Source organism: Magnolia sinica, chromosome 19 (genome assembly GCF_029962835.1).
Source record: "Magnolia sinica isolate HGM2019 chromosome 19, MsV1, whole genome shotgun sequence".
Lineage (NCBI taxonomy): Eukaryota > Viridiplantae > Streptophyta > Magnoliopsida > Magnoliales > Magnoliaceae > Magnolia > Magnolia sinica.
Window position 1 is genome coordinate 58,337,820 of NC_080591.1, and position 9,150 is coordinate 58,346,969.

At 39.3% G+C, this 9,150-nt stretch overlaps 1 pseudogene; it reads right to left on the reverse strand.

The window, feature by feature from the left end:
- Positions 1-221: 221 nt before the first annotated feature.
- LOC131234636 (pentatricopeptide repeat-containing protein At1g63330-like) lies at positions 222-8,867 on the reverse strand (annotated as a pseudogene).
- Positions 8,868-9,150: the final 283 nt, after the last annotated feature.

Below are 9,150 nucleotides of genomic sequence, written 5' to 3' on the forward strand. Positions count from 1 at the left end.
ACATTGGACATCATCTGCACTCAGCTAATAAAAAAAGAACACGAAAAGAAAGAAACCAAGTAAGAAAGAAACCGGCTCCAACTGCATCAATTTGAAAACAAAAAGATGCTGCAAACGCATGAATCACCGAAAGGGTGTCTGACATCTGAGCTGCCCATACAAATAGTACATGGGGCCATTCCATTTGATGATAACTACCAAACTCTATGAATCAATCAAAATCACAACAGATCCTTGGGGCTGTTACTGGCCTGCAATTCTGCATTACAGCTTAAAACCATGGAATTTGATAGGAAACTGCCCAGCAAAACCCCACTGCTCATGACAAGCATAGCACCACCAAATTCACTCCCATGAGCTGAAGGATTGAAGGATAGAAGCCCACAGCAAACCAACTGTGCATATGAAGAATAGAAGTGCAAACTCCAGAAAAGGGCAATTAAAATTCTTTAATTGTCAAAACAAGACGCTGCAAATCAAATATGGAGCCTTAAAACAAAAGCCACATTCTATCTTCATCAACACCAAAACTCATGACTAACATACTTTCAGAACTTCAAGTAGAAAATCCAATAGCAGAAGAGGCCATCATTGTCGTCTTCGTCATCTAAGCCTTATCCCATGGCCATTCCACTCAATCAAGGGACTGACTTTCATCATGAATCTGAAAAATAATGGCAGTAGAGATAAACAATAAATGATAAATTCCAGCCACTATATACAATTCCAACAATTGATCACACTCAACATTACCAAGGCCATTCCACCCAACATGCATATCCCAATGCTACGTTCTTCATCATAGCCTGTTGTTCAACAACATTAGTCCAATATTATCATCATAACCATATTCACCACCACCATTGTCATAATCAACATCATGGACATCACCTTCAATAGAAAAAGGGTATTAAAAATATATATAAAAGGGAGATAAATTTTAGCTCAGCAAATACAGAATCACTGAAACAAAGGTGGAGAGGGAAAGATCGGAGTGACCGATTACTACCACCAGATTGTAACTTCAAACTAAACATGAAAATCAATTGTTTGTCAGATTGAAGGAGATTAACCATGCATAAACTAATTAAAACAAATGAAAACTACAGCAAACAGAAGGAGAAGAAACCCGCATGCATCAATTATGTTAATGTTGATGAATGTGGGTGTACAATCGTATAGCACACCTAGATAATAGTAATAAGGACTATAAAGTTGTACGGCCCACCTAGTCCCTTTATTTATCATGTAGCCTCTAGTCATATTTGATACACTTACAATGTACATGTTAAATTACAATAGGTGGGAGGTATTTATGTCTCTCTCTCTCTCCTTCTTTTTTTCCCCTTGAAGTATGATGATTTTATTGCAAAGAGCCAAAGCCTAAAGAATTACAAGAAAAAGTAAAAAAAGAAAAAGAAACTACAAAAATCTGCCCAATTTTAAGGAAACTGATTTGCCACAATTGCCTTTGGTTTGATCACCCATTCCATATTGATCTACCCTTTACCCCCACCATGCCAAGGCAAAAAGAAAGAGTCTATGGAACATAGCATGATCCACCGAGAACCAAACATGCCAAGAAACCCCTCCCATACTTTCTTTACAACTACGCAATGAAAGAAAAGATGATTCACTGATTCCTCATCCTGGTAACACATAAGACACATTTAGAAGAATCATTTTTCTCTTGCGCAAATTCTCGACTGTAGGCACTTTGTTACTTCCCACTAGCCAAGCTGGAGCAGCCACCTTCAGAGGAGTGGCATATCTCCAAAGATTAAGCTGTGTGACTAACCTCATTGACATTAAACCCGCAACTGATCATTGGGTAGAGAGATTTCACTGAAAACTTGCCGGACTTTTCTTCTAACCACCACATCAAATATCTTTGCAAGACCAAAGGGCACGCCTTGCTCAACATTTCCAACAATCTCAACAACTCCTCTACCGCTTCCTCATTTAAGTTTCTCCTAGGCTCCTTGGAAAGAATAACACCTTGCCACGGACAAGTTAACCTCTTGCAAAAGCCCTGCTAAAAGGGGGAGCAACTCCCTCAATTTTTTATTATGTAGCCAGACATCCTCTCAAAATCTAGACCCCTCGCCATTACCCAAAGAAACCCCCTCTCCTTCCCCAACCTAATGTTTTAGCGAGGCCACCGCTTTCCAAAGAAACAATGCCCTATACAATGATGATGCCTTAATCCACCAAAAAGCTTCTTGAAATCTATACTTTCTTCCCCTTACTTCTCTCCATAAACTATCATCTTCGAAACCAAACCTCCACACCTACTTACCCAATAATGCTAAATTCATCTCTCCCAAGACCCTAAGACTGGCTCCTCCTTGATCCCATGGCTAACATACTTCCTCCCACTTCAAAAGATGAAACTTATGCTTTTGTTTTGCCCCCTTCCACAAGAAATCCCGCCTAATTTTTTCGAGCTTCTACACCACCGCTTTCAGATACTTAAAATAAGAACATGTAGTAGACCTGTAAGTTAGACATCACCACCTTAATTAGCATTAACCCTCCTACCAAACACAAGTGCCTTCTCTTCTAACTTCATAACTTTCTTTCAAATCTCTTGATTACTTTATCCTATAGGTGTTTGGCCAGCTTCCCTATACATATTGATACCCAAGATATGTAGTTGGAAATGAGCCTTCCCTCAAGCTTTCCACCCCTTGTGTTTTTGAGATTAGTGCAACAAAAGTGGTCCCTAATTCCACCGCTAGTACTCCTTTAAAAAAAAAAAAAAACCTTTAAAAAATCAATCACATCCGCCTTTAATAGATCCCAAAACTTTTGATAAATTGCAATCGAATAGCCGTCAGGACCAGGGGCTTTTAACTCACCAAATCCGAAATGGTTGCCTCTATTTCCTTAACTATGAAAGCTTCCTCTAGAGACTCTGCTGCCTCCCGCAAAATAGAACCCAAAGGAAGATTATCAAATGTTTGGTCTTTCCCAATCTTCCCTAGACAAAAGCTCCTTGTAAAGTTTTACTATCAATGCATATACCCTTGCTTTCCCTTCAACCCTTTCCCCCTCAACCACCACACTTTTAATTTTGCTGTTCCGAGCTCGCACACTAGCCATTGTGTGAAAGAATTTCGTATTTTTGCCTCCCACTTTTAACCAAAGAGTCCTAGAATATTGTCCCCATTTGATTTCTTCCTTCCTAAGCTCGCATTGAACTTCGCCCTACGAATTTTTCTTCATGCCATTTCATCAACTGAATGTTCGCCTCCCTTTTCTTTTATGTTAGGCATCTGAATTTCTTTAAGGATTCCTCCTCCCAGTTCTTCAAAACCTCTTTTTCCAAAAAAAAAAAAACTTTCCCTTAAGCAAATTTAATTTCTGGAAAAGAGAGACCGGCCCCACCCCAAACTAAGAAAGAAGACCCACATACTTTCACCTTATCCAAGAAACCCTACACCACTAAGGAAGCAAGCTCGAACATAAAAGGACGCAAGCCCTAATCCTCATCTTTCATTTCTAAAAGGATCGGGCAGTGATCGGATACTGGCCTAAACAGAACTCTTTCAAAAACTAAAGGAAACTTTTCAACCCAATCCGTTAAGAGCAAAAACCAATCCAGCTTCAACTTAACTGCCCTAGTCTGACCATTAGATCACGTGAATTTTACTTCGCCCATTGGTAAATCTACCATGTCGTTATAGACTATCCATTTCAAGAAATTTCTCATGCTTCTAGTTATATGGTTGTCACTTGATTCTTGAAAAGAGAATCTCACAACATTGAAGTCTCCTCCCACCACCCATGGTGACTATTGTTTACTTTGGCATGAATCCAATTCAGCACAGAATAATTGTCATGAGCTCAATCTATTTAGCCCGTAGACAACTGTAAAAACCCACTTAAACCTCTTTTAATAGCAGAAATAGGGAGAAATGCCCCTCCCAACTGTTCTCCTTTGACCACAACTTTGAGTTCTACATAGTTAAAATTCTACCTATTAAACAATTTGTGTTTTACGCCACCCAACCTTTGAATTTTCCCCTATACAACAAGTCCATTATCCTCTGATCATATGACTGCAGCTTTGATTCCTAGAAGTAAAGTGTTCTGTATTTATTATGATATGGCCATAAAAGCCGATACGTATACGTAATGGCAATGACCATTACATGATACAGGGATGAAACGGGGCAATTGGCTTTTTTGGGGCTATAACGGCCATTATGGGGCATAACAACCATTACCCCCATAACGGTCAAAAAATGACAACTTTTTTCTATTTAAATTCATTTTTTCACTTTTCTCATTCTAAAAACTTTCTTAGATTATTTTACAGCAGATTTCACCACTCTTACTATATTTTTTTAGGATTAAAACCATAGATTGAAGCGATTTAGGCGAATAGAAGCTTCGAGGGTCTTTTTTTTTCCTTCAAAAAACATGTTATTTATGCCTTTTTTCATTTTCTAGTTCTATTGCTTAATTGTGATGTGTAAATATTAGAGACATGTAACCATGTTCATAAATTCATTAAACAACCAGATACAACACTCTCGCCAAAAGAGTAGATTGTTACGCTACCATAAACATGTTTAAAAAAAGAAAAGAATACATATTTGGAATATTTATATTATTCCAGAACTTTTCAGGGAAAAAAAATAAATTCAACCACTATGGAGGTTGTAATGGTCGTTATGCCCCCCGTATCGGCCGTTACGGCCAATACCCATATTGGTAATGGTGGTGACCATTACGGCCACAGTTACCTATATGAAATACCTTGCCCGGAAAGCTACTATTTAAGCCTTGTATTGTTTACAATTATTCCTAATATGTGCCCTCTTTTACAGACACCTCAGATGACGCGCGTTCCAACTTATTATCTTCATAGAGAAATTGTGCTTGCCCTTCTCTTTGCTGAGCTCCTCTCTTTCTTCTACACCTCGTGAGAAACTATCAGATCAATCATTGCCAAACTCTCTGTCGATACCTCTTCATCTTCCTCTTGCCTCTATAGATCTAACAATGACGACAGTGTACCTTTACGAATCATCATCACTTGGTCAGAACTTTCAACTGACTGCTGCTTAACGTAGACCCCATTGAACTCTCCAAACTCTATCTAATCCTCCAATAATTTCGAAATGAAAACGTTCAATTGCTCCTGAAGATATTCTCTCTCTCCTATCAATCCGAAGTAAATTTTAAAAAAAGAAGAAGAAGAAGAAGAAGAAAGAGACAAACCACCATATCGTTATATTTATTTCAAGCACGTGCCGTCACTACTTTCCCCCATCCATGTGAAGCAAACCACACGTGTGGCTCCCAATTGTTTTAACAGAACTACTCGCGAGACACCTTTCACATGCGATGAGAGGCCCACATTAAAAGTTCAAAACTTCGCTACGCTAAAAAGCATTTTTTTGTGACATCACAACCACACGTTACCATTCTCTTCTCCTTCATTAAAACAAGAAAAGTACCCTACGCTTATTGCTCGACCTCTCGTTCGAAGCGAAAGAGACCCACACCCGTTGAAAGCTTCAGCCATGACTGACATTGGTATCATTACTACCACGCATCAACAACTCCTCTTTTATTCCCCCCACCAATGAGGGACAACACAATGATTTATCATCCATTGCTCGATATGGTATTCCATCATCTTCGACGTCCTGATTCGCTATCAACAACGAGCTCAAGCTATCTTTCTCTACACCTATAACCAACTCCTGAGATTCCTTTTGCAACTTTACGAAAATGCTAGCATTTTTTACTCTATTCAAATATTTCTCGGCACCAATTGTAGTTTTTTCTTCCGTATTCAGATTCTAGCAAAACGAATTTTCTCACAATATTCGAACAGCAGATCAATCTCTGCTACCATTTTGATACAAGCTCTGATTTCTATGAACACTTCGTTTATCCAAAATTTGAAAGAGAGGTTCCAAATTTGGATACAGACTTTGTTTTATGATTTGAGTAAATATAAGCAAGTGGGTGGGGGACATCCAATAGTAACTCACCCTTCCTTTCCCATTCTCTCTCTTCCCTTTACAACTTTTTCTTCTCTCTTACATCAAACTAGATGGTATTAGAGTGGTAATCGATCAATTTCCAATCACTTTCTTTTCCCTTACCTATCAAAAACCTTCTCTTCCTTTCCTTCATGTTCTCTTGTGCTAATGGCTTGTTAAGAAAGTTAGGGTTATTTCTAGTGCACTAGCCTCTTCAATAGCCTATGTGTGAATGGTGTTGGTAATGTGTACATGATCGTAGTTCTTTCTAGTATTTGGTTAAGGTGTATGGGCCGATTGGTGCGCCCTATATTGTGTATGCATTGTGTTGGATTGTGTGGCTGAAGCATTCAAGTTTCCAGAAGCATTAGTCCTTACTTTATAAGCATTGTACATCCATTTCTTCTGGTTTTTATTGCCTCTATTTGTAATGGATATGAAGGGTAAGCAAAAATCAGGTTCGTAAATCCATATGACTTTTTGAGGGTTCAAAAATCCACTATCAAGTTAAATGGCCAATATTCTAAATCCATACAAGTCTTAACAGCCAAGGGGAACAATAAGAGAAATTGGATGAAAAGAAGTAAATATGATGAATGGATTTAGGACAATGCTTAGATTGTGACATGCGTGTGGAATAGTATAGAAATGTCTGTTAGAGATGTTTCTAGATATGGCAAATAAGGTTTAGGATTCTCCATGAGTAGAGTTGTAAATGAGTCGATTCGAGACGAGCTTGGCACAACTCAGCTCGGCTCAGCTAGTAGCCCCAACTCGAACTCGGCTTAGCTCCGTTCTTGAGCCTAACTGGTTAGCTCGGCTTGATTCAATCAGCAGCTCGAACAAGTTCAAGACAAGTTCGAGCTTGTGCGACATTTTCTCAAACACATGAAGTGCATGTTCAATTTCACACAGAATGCAAAACAATGATAGCACTTTACAGGTATTTCATTAGACACTCAGCGAGCAACATGAAAATCAAGATATGAGGGCAGCCTTATAATGTAAAGTTTTTTTTTTTCTATAGCGATATGTTTCGTATCCATTCCTTCCTCGCCACCAGCCGATCCTACAGAGAATGTATGCGCCCGAAACAACACTTCGTTGAGTCATTTCATCAAACACTCGACGAGCAGCATCAATATCAAAATAACCGAGTCATCGAGCCAATTCGATCCGAGTCAATTCGAGTTGAGGTTCAATCTGAGTCGAGTCAAGCTCGGGCAAGCTCGAACTCAACTTGAAATTTTTCCAAGCTCTAAAAACCAACTCGACTTGGTCCGAATCCAATTTCGAGCTTTTTTGAGTCGAGTCAAGCGAGATGACTAACCTAACTCGACTCGTGTACAGCTCCATCCATGAGAGATGTATTCATAAAAAAATAAAATAAAAATAAAAACATCACTCAATCCACACCAATTATTTGAAGAGGTTTTTTCTTTCCACCAAGGAGATAAATCGCTAGGTGAATATTACTGGAAACTCAAAGGAACATAGGAGGAGTTGAATGTGTATCAACCTCTTACAAGCAAGGTATTCCCTAAGGTAAAAGTGGTCAAAACAAATACTATTGTTACAATTATGGTATGGGCCATTACAGCTTGAGAGAGAGAGAGAGAGAGAGAGAGAGAGAGAGAGAGTTGATGTTGAATCGATGTTCACCAAATCACCTCTCCTTCGCCCTAGGGAACAAATTTATGAAGCATTCCCAGGTATTCTTGACCTTTTTCATCCTCTATGAGCAAGCCCACTAACATAGTTGCAATGGATGCATCCACAGAAAAATGTCTTTTAGCCATTTCCCTGAGAAGTTGCATTTCTTTGAGGGTCTCATTCTTTTGTAGAAAACCCCTAATTAAAGCATTAAAGGTGACACTGTCCGGTTGGAAACCTTTCTCTGCCATTTGCAAGAACAATCCATTAGCTTCCTCCAAAAGCCATTCTTTACAGAGCCCATTGATTAATATGTTATATGTCCTAATATTATTCCCCAAGCCCTTGGTAGAGGCCCAATTGAAAAGCTCCTTCGCATATTTAAGTTCCCTAACTTCGCACATCCCATTGATAAGGACACCAATAACTTTATTATTTGGTTGAATTCCTCTAATTTGCATCTCGTTAAGTAGTTTCATTGCCTAGACAAGACGCTCACTTTTACACAGCCCATCCATCAAAATGGTGTATGCGAAGAGATTCGGACATTGTCCATGAGCTTGCATCTCATTGAAGAGCTCTTGTGCAACCACAATTCTCCGTACCCGATACAGCCCACTTATAAGAGTGTTGTAAGTAACAACATTGGGATTCAATCCCTTTTAAGGCATTTCTCGGAAAAGCTGCATAGCCTTTTCTACCATCTGATTCTTACAATAGCCGTTGATTGACATGGTGTAAGTCACAACACAAGGGTTATGCCCTTTACACACCATGTAATCAAATATTTTTAAGGCAGCATCCATTTGGCCAATAAAACAGTAGCCATTCATCAATGCACTATATGTGATTACGTCAGGCTCCACACCTCTCCGAGTCATCAATTCTAGTAATTCATGGGCTTCTTTAACCATTCCTTCTTTGCAAAAAGCATTCACCAACATCAGGCGAGATTCCTCGATTTGACATTTCTTCAAACAGACTCATTGCTTCTTTCCACTGCCCTAAATTACATAGTCCATGAATTAAAGAACTGTAAATGAAAACATTCGGCAGAATCCCTTTACCGACCATTTCTGAGAAGAGGTTAAGCGCCTCCCTTGTGAGCCCATCTTTGCTTAGACTGTTGATGATTGTGGTATAAACCGTAAGGTTAGGCCTACATTTACCCGCACCCTTCTCCATTTCCCAGAGCAACCCAAGCGCCATTCCATGGTTCCCCGACTTGTAAAGACCGTGGATAAGTATCCCAAACGACACCACATCTTAAGGATATCCCATTTCTACCGTCTTCAGAAAGAAACTACTCGCTTCCCCAATATGCCCTTCCATACAAAACCCCTTAATAAAAGTGGCCAGAGTCGTGGCATCCAGCTCATGGCCACGTTTCAGGATGTCGCTGAGAACAGTGAAACTGAAACGGACGCAATTCAAGTGGCAAAAACAATTGAGAAAAATGTTCCAAGTATAGATATTGGATGGGATCCCTAAT